The sequence below is a fragment of the Melanotaenia boesemani genome, chromosome 2 (genome assembly GCF_017639745.1).
Source record: "Melanotaenia boesemani isolate fMelBoe1 chromosome 2, fMelBoe1.pri, whole genome shotgun sequence".
Classification (NCBI taxonomy): Eukaryota; Metazoa; Chordata; class Actinopteri; order Atheriniformes; family Melanotaeniidae; genus Melanotaenia; species Melanotaenia boesemani.
Genome location: NC_055683.1, coordinates 14,147,907 through 14,157,247, shown reverse-complemented (window position 1 = coordinate 14,157,247; position 9,341 = coordinate 14,147,907).

The following is a 9,341-nucleotide window of genomic DNA, read 5'->3' as shown; positions in this document are numbered from 1 at the left end:
CCAGTTATTAGAAACATCAGTGTCAGTGACAAAAGGTCGACTCAGATCATCTCATCTTCATTCCAGTCACTGACAATTTTATCATCTATAAATTTACAGAAAGTACTCCAGATACTCCAAAACTTGTCATTGCCTTCAGCCACTTTTCCAAGCATGTGCTATACACAGTTTCACTTCTAAAAGGCAGATTTTAAGTAAAGATCTTGAAGTATCTTATTCTCAACATTTCATAATTAGAGTTACTTAAAATACATAGATTAGAACTATACTTCATTGCAGCTGTAAGCAGACGGCTCTTTGCTTTAGGATCCAAGCATGGACAGGCTTATAGGCCTCTAGGAGTATCTAAACATAGCATTGTGGAAGACACACTTACAGTAGATTGTTTTCTTATAAGGGTCTGTCTTAAAGGACTGTACTCTGCAACTTAGAAACGTTCCCAGCACAGGATATAAACATGAAATTCGGAGAAGAACACACGAACATCCTATATGTAAACTTGTGTCTGATCTATGATTGGCCGATTCAGGACTGGGGAATGTTCTTTGTTTGAAAACTATAAAAGAGAGACTTACACATCTAGTCAGGGGTTTTTCTACGATTGGCTTCAGAAACCTCACAGAGATGCATATCTGTTTACGATGTCACTTTTCGTAATAAACCATCATCATTTTTACATAAAGCTGATGTCCGGAGCTCTTCTTTTACCTGAAAGTATTTTTGTCACAGCATAAGCCTAAAGTAATTTACTACAAAATAGTATGATCCAGAGACGAAGATCTTCATATGATGAAGTCATCATATCACAGAAACGGCTATGAAGACACCGAGGACACTAAAGGGGAAACCACCGTACAGCACCACAGAGAGGACAAGTTATCAACCAGAAGACGGCTTCACAAAACTGTAGAACGTTATTAAGGACAATAAACTACAAAATGCCACAACAGACTATTTCTCCACAACACCTGCTTCCACAAAATAAACCCCACCATGGCATCCAGAGTCAGAAAGTACTCCACAACAATCTCATAGTTTTAAATGTAGCTACATTTTCTGGATAAATATTGAGTAAAAATAGTTTTGGGTTAAGGTTCACCTTTTCACCAACAGTTTGATGGATTATGTCCAACACTTTCTTCCAGAATAACAGTATGTTGGGGCATTTCCACATGCAATGGAATAAAGATTTTTAACGCATGTATCATGAATGTCGGGGTTAAAAGCTTAGATGGAGTAATGTACAGTCTACTCAGCCATTTATACTGTAATAATTTAGAGTTTGTGTTTATGGTTTGTATCTGAGCCAAAACACATGCTTCGGACCATTCCTCCTCTCCTGCAAGTCTGCCCTCCATGCTTGTAGAGTGTTGTGTGAGGATTCAGTAAACCTACTATCAAGATTATACAGCAAAGAGATGTGAAAAGTTCAATGTAAGGTTTTTTTTATAGTGGATAGAGGGGAACGTCTCAAACTGTTGCCTTGTCTGGCTAAGATGAAGCTTCTCGGTTGCAGATATTTAAAGAAATGTTTGGGGGGACCTCGTGTTTGGACTTAGGCTCTTCAAACGCCATGAGAGTAGAAATGTCATTGTAGAGATCATATATCCTGACTAGGCCCAGGGACACACAAGGATCTTTTTTTATGCTTTTAGTTTCATCTTTGGTTTCAGCATGTTTTTGCTCTGTCCTGTCTCTTTTCACACCCGCTGGACTCTCGATTTTCTTTCAGTCCTAGTTGACACCTCATCGATGACATGCTGTGTGAAACACACCTCTAGAGAGTCAGCTCTATCTAAACCACACTCGGTTTATTTGAAAAGGAAACAGAGCAGTATCTGCCATCCGATCCTCTCTGAGACTGCAAATGTTGATCTGCTGCTTTCTGTTTTAATCCTCAACAGATCATTCGCAAATTGCATTTGGAGATCTAAACGATGTTGTGTCGCAATCTGGATATTTTTCCTTTTATTTTCTTTTATGCTCTGATATGAGAAAATCTTTGAAGTAAAAGAGGTTGCTCTTTATTCACCACATGTCTGTGCAGCTTTGGAAGACAGAATTAGTTTTACTTTTGGGCTAGTCTTATAGGAAAATATCCCAACAAATCAACACTACCACTGTGAGATTTGTTTGACTTTGCACCACTGCAGAGTTTGTAATTGCAATTTAGAAATATTTAAATGGGTTATTTGGTCATCATTTTTCAAAATGGCATGTAAAATGTTAAACTATCACATCAGAATTTTATTAATTTAGCCACGTTAAGCTTTTTTTGTCCCTCTTTTTTATAAAGCATTATAATTGAATGAGTTCACTTCAGTTAAATGATCAGTGGAAACATAAATGTAGTACTACATGAGAAGGCTGTCAAACATAAAATGTTAGAATTGCTTCTAACATTATGATATAACTGGTCCTCCTTTCTGGTGGAAGCAACTACCAACCAGACAGCCTGTTTTTAAAGGTCCCATATTATGCAAAATTCACTTTTTAATGGTTTTGGAACAGTCATACTGGTCCCCCCGCATGTGTAGGAGACCCGTAAGTGTGAAACTCTTTCAGGCGCTCTCTCTCCCCCCTGCTCCACCTCTAGGGAAGTAAGCGCTGAAATGAGCTTGTTTGAAAGCGTGTACGTTATGACGTCATAAGGGACAATAACCACTCCCCACAGAGCGATGGACCCGCCTACCGGCTCCGACTCTGGCTCAAACTGGTAAGGGAGAACGACAGCGTCTCTACCAGTTGCCATAACGCTGCTGTTCACGAGAGCGGCATGAACGGGCATCATCCATGAACATAGTTACAAAAGAGGGGGAAAAAATTCAAGACAGGGACTAATGGAATGGCTGAAATTTTACTGGCTGGACGAGTAAAAGTCACACTAACCTTTCACTAACGTCCTGTTAGTCTTCTTGCTCGAACTTCTTCAGGAATGGGTTCCGGTGTTCCGGCGTTTGTTTATCCTTCACTACGCTGTAATCAGCGTCTAGTAACTGCTAAGGCCTAACCTGTCAATCACCTCATGACGGGCGATGCGATGGGCGGAGCCAACAGCTGAGCTGCTCCACCAGGGTTCCGCCCACCATAAACGGCACATTTCTGAAGCTGCTAAAAAGAGGGAGGTGAAGAGAAGCCGCTGCACTCAAACTGAGGGTCGATTTGTCCATACCATGGCGGAAATATTTCATTTAGATATTAATGAATGGTCTCAGATTGGGAATAAAGTGTATAATATGGGACCTTTAAGACTTGGCTTAAAACTCTATGAGTGAGTGTATTTATAATATGGTGAACTCCTTCTGCCCTATTTTACTTGTCTAAACTGGTTTTTACTCTTTTCGTGTCTGGAGGACACTGGTCTCCTCAAGCTCCAGTTTCCTCCAGTGAAAGCAGGTGTTTTGACTTCAGCACACACTGATCCAGTACTGTCTTTAATGTCATACCCACGGTCTGCCAACACCCACAATAATTTAACTAATACATATTTTACATGTACTATGTAATAAACATAATGTGTAAAGACGACAGGCGGGCGGGAGGAGGAAAAGGTGTGAGCGGAGGAGGAAGAGAGGCAAGCTAAAGGCTAGCCCATTCAAACCACCGCTCCCGACCCTCTTTCTCTCAAACGCACGGTCTATCCGGAACAAACTGGATGAGATTCGGCTGCAAATGAACACGCGGAGGGCTATTAAGAACTGTTGCTGCATGATTTTTTCTGAGACCTGGCTAGACGGCTCCATTCCGGACGCGGCTATAGAGTTAGCTGGTCGCACTGCCTACCGAGCCGACAGGATCTCGGACTCTGGTAAGAAGACCGGCAGGGGACTATGCATCTACATCAACAACTCCTGGTGCACTAACGTTACGGATGTACTGTGTAGCCCAGATGCAGAACTGTTGCTGTTAAAGTGTCGGCCATTCTATCTCCCACGCGATTTCACTGCTGTTTACATCGGTGCTGTTTACATTTCACCAGACGCTAACGCTAAGCTAGCGCTAGCACAAGTGAGCAGCAGCATTAACAACAGTCTAGTAGCACATCCGGACAGTGTTATTATCGCAGCTGGGGACTTTAACCACGCGAATCTGAAAACAGTGCTTCACTAGAGGAGATAGAACGTTGGACCAGGTGTATACCAATGTAGCAGAGGCATATAGAGCCCAGGCCTACCCCCACCTGAGTCTTTCAGACCACCTTTCTCTTCTGCTACACCCATGGTACATACCAAAGATCAAGAGTACTGGGCCCACCGTCAAAACAGTGAGAATATAGCCAGGGGACGCAATTCCTATGCTCCAAGATTGTTTCCAACGCACGGATTGGGATGTATTCAGAGAACAGGCCATTGACAAGCGTGATGCACTGGATTATTACACCTCCACTGTTTTGTACTATATCTGCTTCTGTGTGGATCAAGTTACATTCTGGAGACAATACCGTGTATTTTCCAACACATCACCCTGGATGACAAAAGGAGTACAACAACTCATCCGACAAAGGAATCTTGCATTTAACTCTGGGGACCAGGGGGAATACAGCACTGCCAGGGCTGAGTTGAGGAGAGGCATTAAAGCTGCCAAACAACAACACAAGAGGCACATTGAGGCCAGATTTGACATTGCCACAGACCCGAGGCAGGTCTGGGAGGGCATCAGGGCCATCACGGATTACGGGAGGAAACCATCTCCACCTCTTTTATAATAATAATAATAATACATTTTATTTAAAAGTGCCTTTCAAAACACCCAAGGACACTGTACAAAGGAACATTAAAATAGTTTAAAAACCACTATGTACAAAACAAACATTAAAACAGTTAAAAACAATAAGTGCAAAACTAAACAGAATGGAGGACAACAGAAAGATGGAGAATGACTAGATGGCATAGGACTGTCTGAACAAATGTGTTTTAAGTTGTGATTTGAAGAGAGGAAGAGAGTCTGTGGTACGGATGTCAGGGGGAAGAGAGTTCCAGAGATGGGGAGCAGAGCGGCTGAATGCTCGGCTCCCCATGGTGGCGAGACGGGCAGGGGGGACAAGAAGCTGGAGAGAAGAGGAGGAGCGAAGTGAACGGATCGGAGTGGCAATGTGCACGAGATCAGATATAAAGGGAGGGGCCAGATTGTGGAGTGCTTTGAATGTAATGAGGAGAATTTTAAAGTTAATTCTTTGTTTTACGGGGAGCCAGTGAAGTTGTTGTAAGATGGGGGTGATGTGGTGAGTAGAAGGGGTCCGTGTAATGATGCGTGCTGCAGAGTTTTGGAGGAGCTGCAGTTTCTGGAGGGATTTATTGGGGAGACCAAAGAGAAGAGAGTTGCAGTAGTCAATCCGGGAAGTAACAAGACTGTGGACGAGGATGGTAGTGGTGTGGGGGGTGAGAGAGGGACGGAGACAAGAAATGTTTCTTAAGTGAAAATATGCAGACCGGGTGATACTGTTCATGTGGGAGTTTTTGCCCATTTTGATAGGGATAACACTGACCCTGCCCTGCCCCCTCTCCCCTCTACAGATCTTGCTCCAGTCCTGAGCACACACGAGGTGAGACAAGTCTTCCGAGGCATTAACATCAGGAAAGCAGCAGGACCAGATGGAGTGCTGGGCCGTGTACTTAAGGACTGTGCTGCGGAGTTGGCAGATGTATTCACCTCCATCTACAACACCTCCCTGTCCTGCGCTCTGGTGCCGGCCTGCTTCAAGGCCGCCACCATTGTTCCCCTCCCTAAACAGTCAAACGTCACATGTCTTAACGAATACAGACCTGTGGCACTTACCTCCATTCCTGCCAAATGCCTGGAAAGACTGGTTATCAAACACATAAAAGCTGCAATATCACCTTCAATGGATCCACACCAATTTGCCTACAGAGAGAACCGCTCAACTGAGGACTTCATCGCCACGGTGCTGCACACGTTACTAGAGCACCTGGAACACAAGAACAGCTATGCATGGCTCCTCTTTGTGGACTACAGTTCGGCCTTTAATACCATCCGGCCGTTTAAACACCACCCTGTGCAATTGGATTGTGGACTTCTTAACTAATCGTACACAGAGTGTCAGAAAAGGACCCAATGACCACCAACCTCTCTTCTTTGGCACAGATGTGGTGGAGTGGGTGAGCAATTTTAAGTTCCTGGGGGTGACAGCGACTGAGGACCTGTCTTGGGGCACTCACATTGCCTCAGCCGTGGGGAAAGCCCAGCAACGCCTATACTACCTAAGGGAGCTGAGGAGTGCTCATATTCCCAGACGCCTGATGGTGAACTTTTACAACTGTGCCATCTGTAGTGTGCTGACATATGGATTTCTAGTGTGGTTCTCCAGCTGCACTAAGGCTGACCAGCAGGCACTTCAGCGGGTGGTGAAAACAGCAGGAAGAATCATTGGGACGACTCTCCCAGAGATCAGCACCATCTATCCCACTCGCTGTTTGAGAAGAGTGCGTAACATCCTGTGGGACAAGCACCACCCTGCTCATCACCTTTTCCACCTGCTGCCCTCAGGGAGAAGGTACAGGGCCATAAAGGCCAGAACATCCAGACTGGCCAACAGCCTGTATCCTCAGGCTGTGAGATTACTGAACACTGCCCCCATCCCCTTTCTGCCCCCCTCTCATGGACAATAACCACACCCATCATCAATAGCACTGAACTGGTTTTGCATTGCTGCATAATGTCACTATTCTCACGTATTTGTCTGAATGTCCCTGCTCTCAAATGCACTTTATCAACAACATGCCCTTATGCTGCTGCCAATACTGTTACTGTACTGATGTCATACTATGCTAAATATTTACACTAGGGTTTTTAGGGGTTACTTAGGTATTTCACTTTATAAACTATGCATGTGGATGCGCCAAACGTAATTTCGTTGTTCTTCTGTGACAATGACAATAAATACTTGAATTGAATTGACACAGATTTCTACAATTGTTGTCCTCGTCTTCATTCTTGTTCTGCTTTTTTTTCTTCCCTTCCTAATCCTCTTCTTCTTCTCTGGTTGTCTCTTTTCCTGGTCGTGTGTCAGCTATTCTGCTCAGCACTGCCCCTGTGATTTCCAGCGGTATTGCTCTGTCTTCTGCATCAAGTGACAGATCGCTAAGCTCCCTAAAAAAACGGATTAAATTACGCACCTAACCAGAAGACGGATACGCAGACGGACGTTGGTCTTCTGCGTCAAGCATAAATGGACCTTTAGCCGTCACTCTCGAGCGAGCTGCAATAGAACCAGACAGGAAGTTGAGACGACATATTTGCAGAGCAGTGCCACATTTCCTGAGTACAATTTCACACTGCTATTATGATCTGTAAATATGCGCAGATTTATACTTTATGTTCATATGGATCTGTTAATTACAATTTATTTACATTAGTAACATCTGGGAAAAAAACAAATTTCTGAAGGCAGTGCCACCATCATTTACGTGTAGCAGAAACCCTGAACACATTAACAGCTTCATAATAGCATAAAGAACATACCAGAGAGGCTGAATAGGCTAAGTTAACATAACAAGCCAGCAAGTCCAACAAGCAAGTTACCAGTAAACAAGTTCACCAAGCTACCGATCTCATTCCACATCACGCAATCCAATGAATTCTTCATCCTCCGTGTTGTTTCTGAGCAACTCCACCAACTGCTGCTTGATCACCGTTTTCGGCTGCGTGTTTTACTATCTGTAGTTTGTAATCTGCAGAACAGGATTCTCTCCTTGGGGGTATTTTGTTTGTTTTCAGTCTTATAAATTATTATAAAGTTATAAAGTTATAAATATTAGTCTCACCTGACTATAAGTCGCAGGACCAGCCAAACTATTGAAAAAAGTGTGACTTATAGTCTAGATAATATGGTATATTTCTACTGTATTTCTAAGCTTTACTTCTTTACCTGGTTTAATATTATAATATATTAGACAGTTTAGGAGTGATTCAGTGTTGCATTTTACTGCATGTTATACGTGTATTACTGAAGAATTGACAAACTTTGTTTGAGTCTTGACCCTCATACAACCTTTAACAAAGGAGATAGCATAACTTTAGATTCAAGATTCAAAATTCAAGCTTTTTTTATTGTCAATTATGTGTCAATTATTGTCAAAGTATGTGAAATCAAAAAGGACATTTCTCTCAATCTCACGGCGCAAGAAAAACTAAAGAAAAACAGTGTATGAAAAATACAGTAGACTAGAAAAAATACAATATAAAAGAGTATGTCTGTGAATATATACATTTTATTTTATATACACGTACCCTAGACATACGCATGCAAATCTACCGTGCAAAATACAGAACCAGGTGATTCTTTAAAGAAATAATGAGCAGAAGATTTCCTTTCAATCCTGCTTTATGACTCACTGGAAATGTGTGGTGATTTATTTCTCAGCAGAGACAATGATGTTTGCTTGTATTCCCCCTTTTTTCCTCTCTTATTTTTGCTGTGACGTTTGTGCAATATGAATGTTCAGGCTCTTTCAGGAAAACATAGACTTTCACAGAGATAATGCCCCACCTTTCTACAGGATTTTGTGGACCATTTAGATTGTCTTCATAACCTTATATACACTCCCTTCTGATGAGTTTGTGCATGTAGCTTCCTCCCAGTACTCTGAGAATGGTGTTTTTATTCATCCAAACACTGCAGTACACCCAGTAAATGCTAGTTCTATTTTGATTTTATTTGTGTCACACTAATGTGGAACTTTATGTGACACAAATGGTATAACAGTAATAACCCAGACTTTAGATGTACCCAGAAATGGAAGGGATATGAAACCTTTTGAACTCTCTGAATGCGACCTGTAAATTATGCAAAAACAATAGAAAGGTTGACTCATCAGTAAGAAATGAATTAACTGAATGTAGAAAACCTCTAGTTTTTACAAATGTTTAAAGTTTCAATTTAAATATTTACTATTTAAAACATTTTATTTATATGGTTTCCATTTCTGAGCAAGTTTAGATCTATAGTTTAAAGCACTTAAAATCTGTCTATATGAGGACTACATGCTAAAAGAGCCAGAAAACAGCTGCTGAACATAATCTGACAATCAGAATTTGTCCACATGTATGATTACAGTGTCTTGGTAAACGTATTTGGGGCTTGGATGGCAGCCACAAGGAAGTCTTTCAAGTTCTTTCAAGTTCACTCGGAAAAAGTACCAGTGATTTCATAACTGATCAACTCTTGTTAACCTCTGTTTCTGTTCAGTTTCCTAAAAAACATAGATGACAGTGCATGTTTTTTTTTGTGACTGAAAAGGTGTCAGCCATAAAAAAAACACAGATATGCCACAAAAACTATTGGTATGACACTAAACACTTTGCTGATTAGACTGTAAATGACT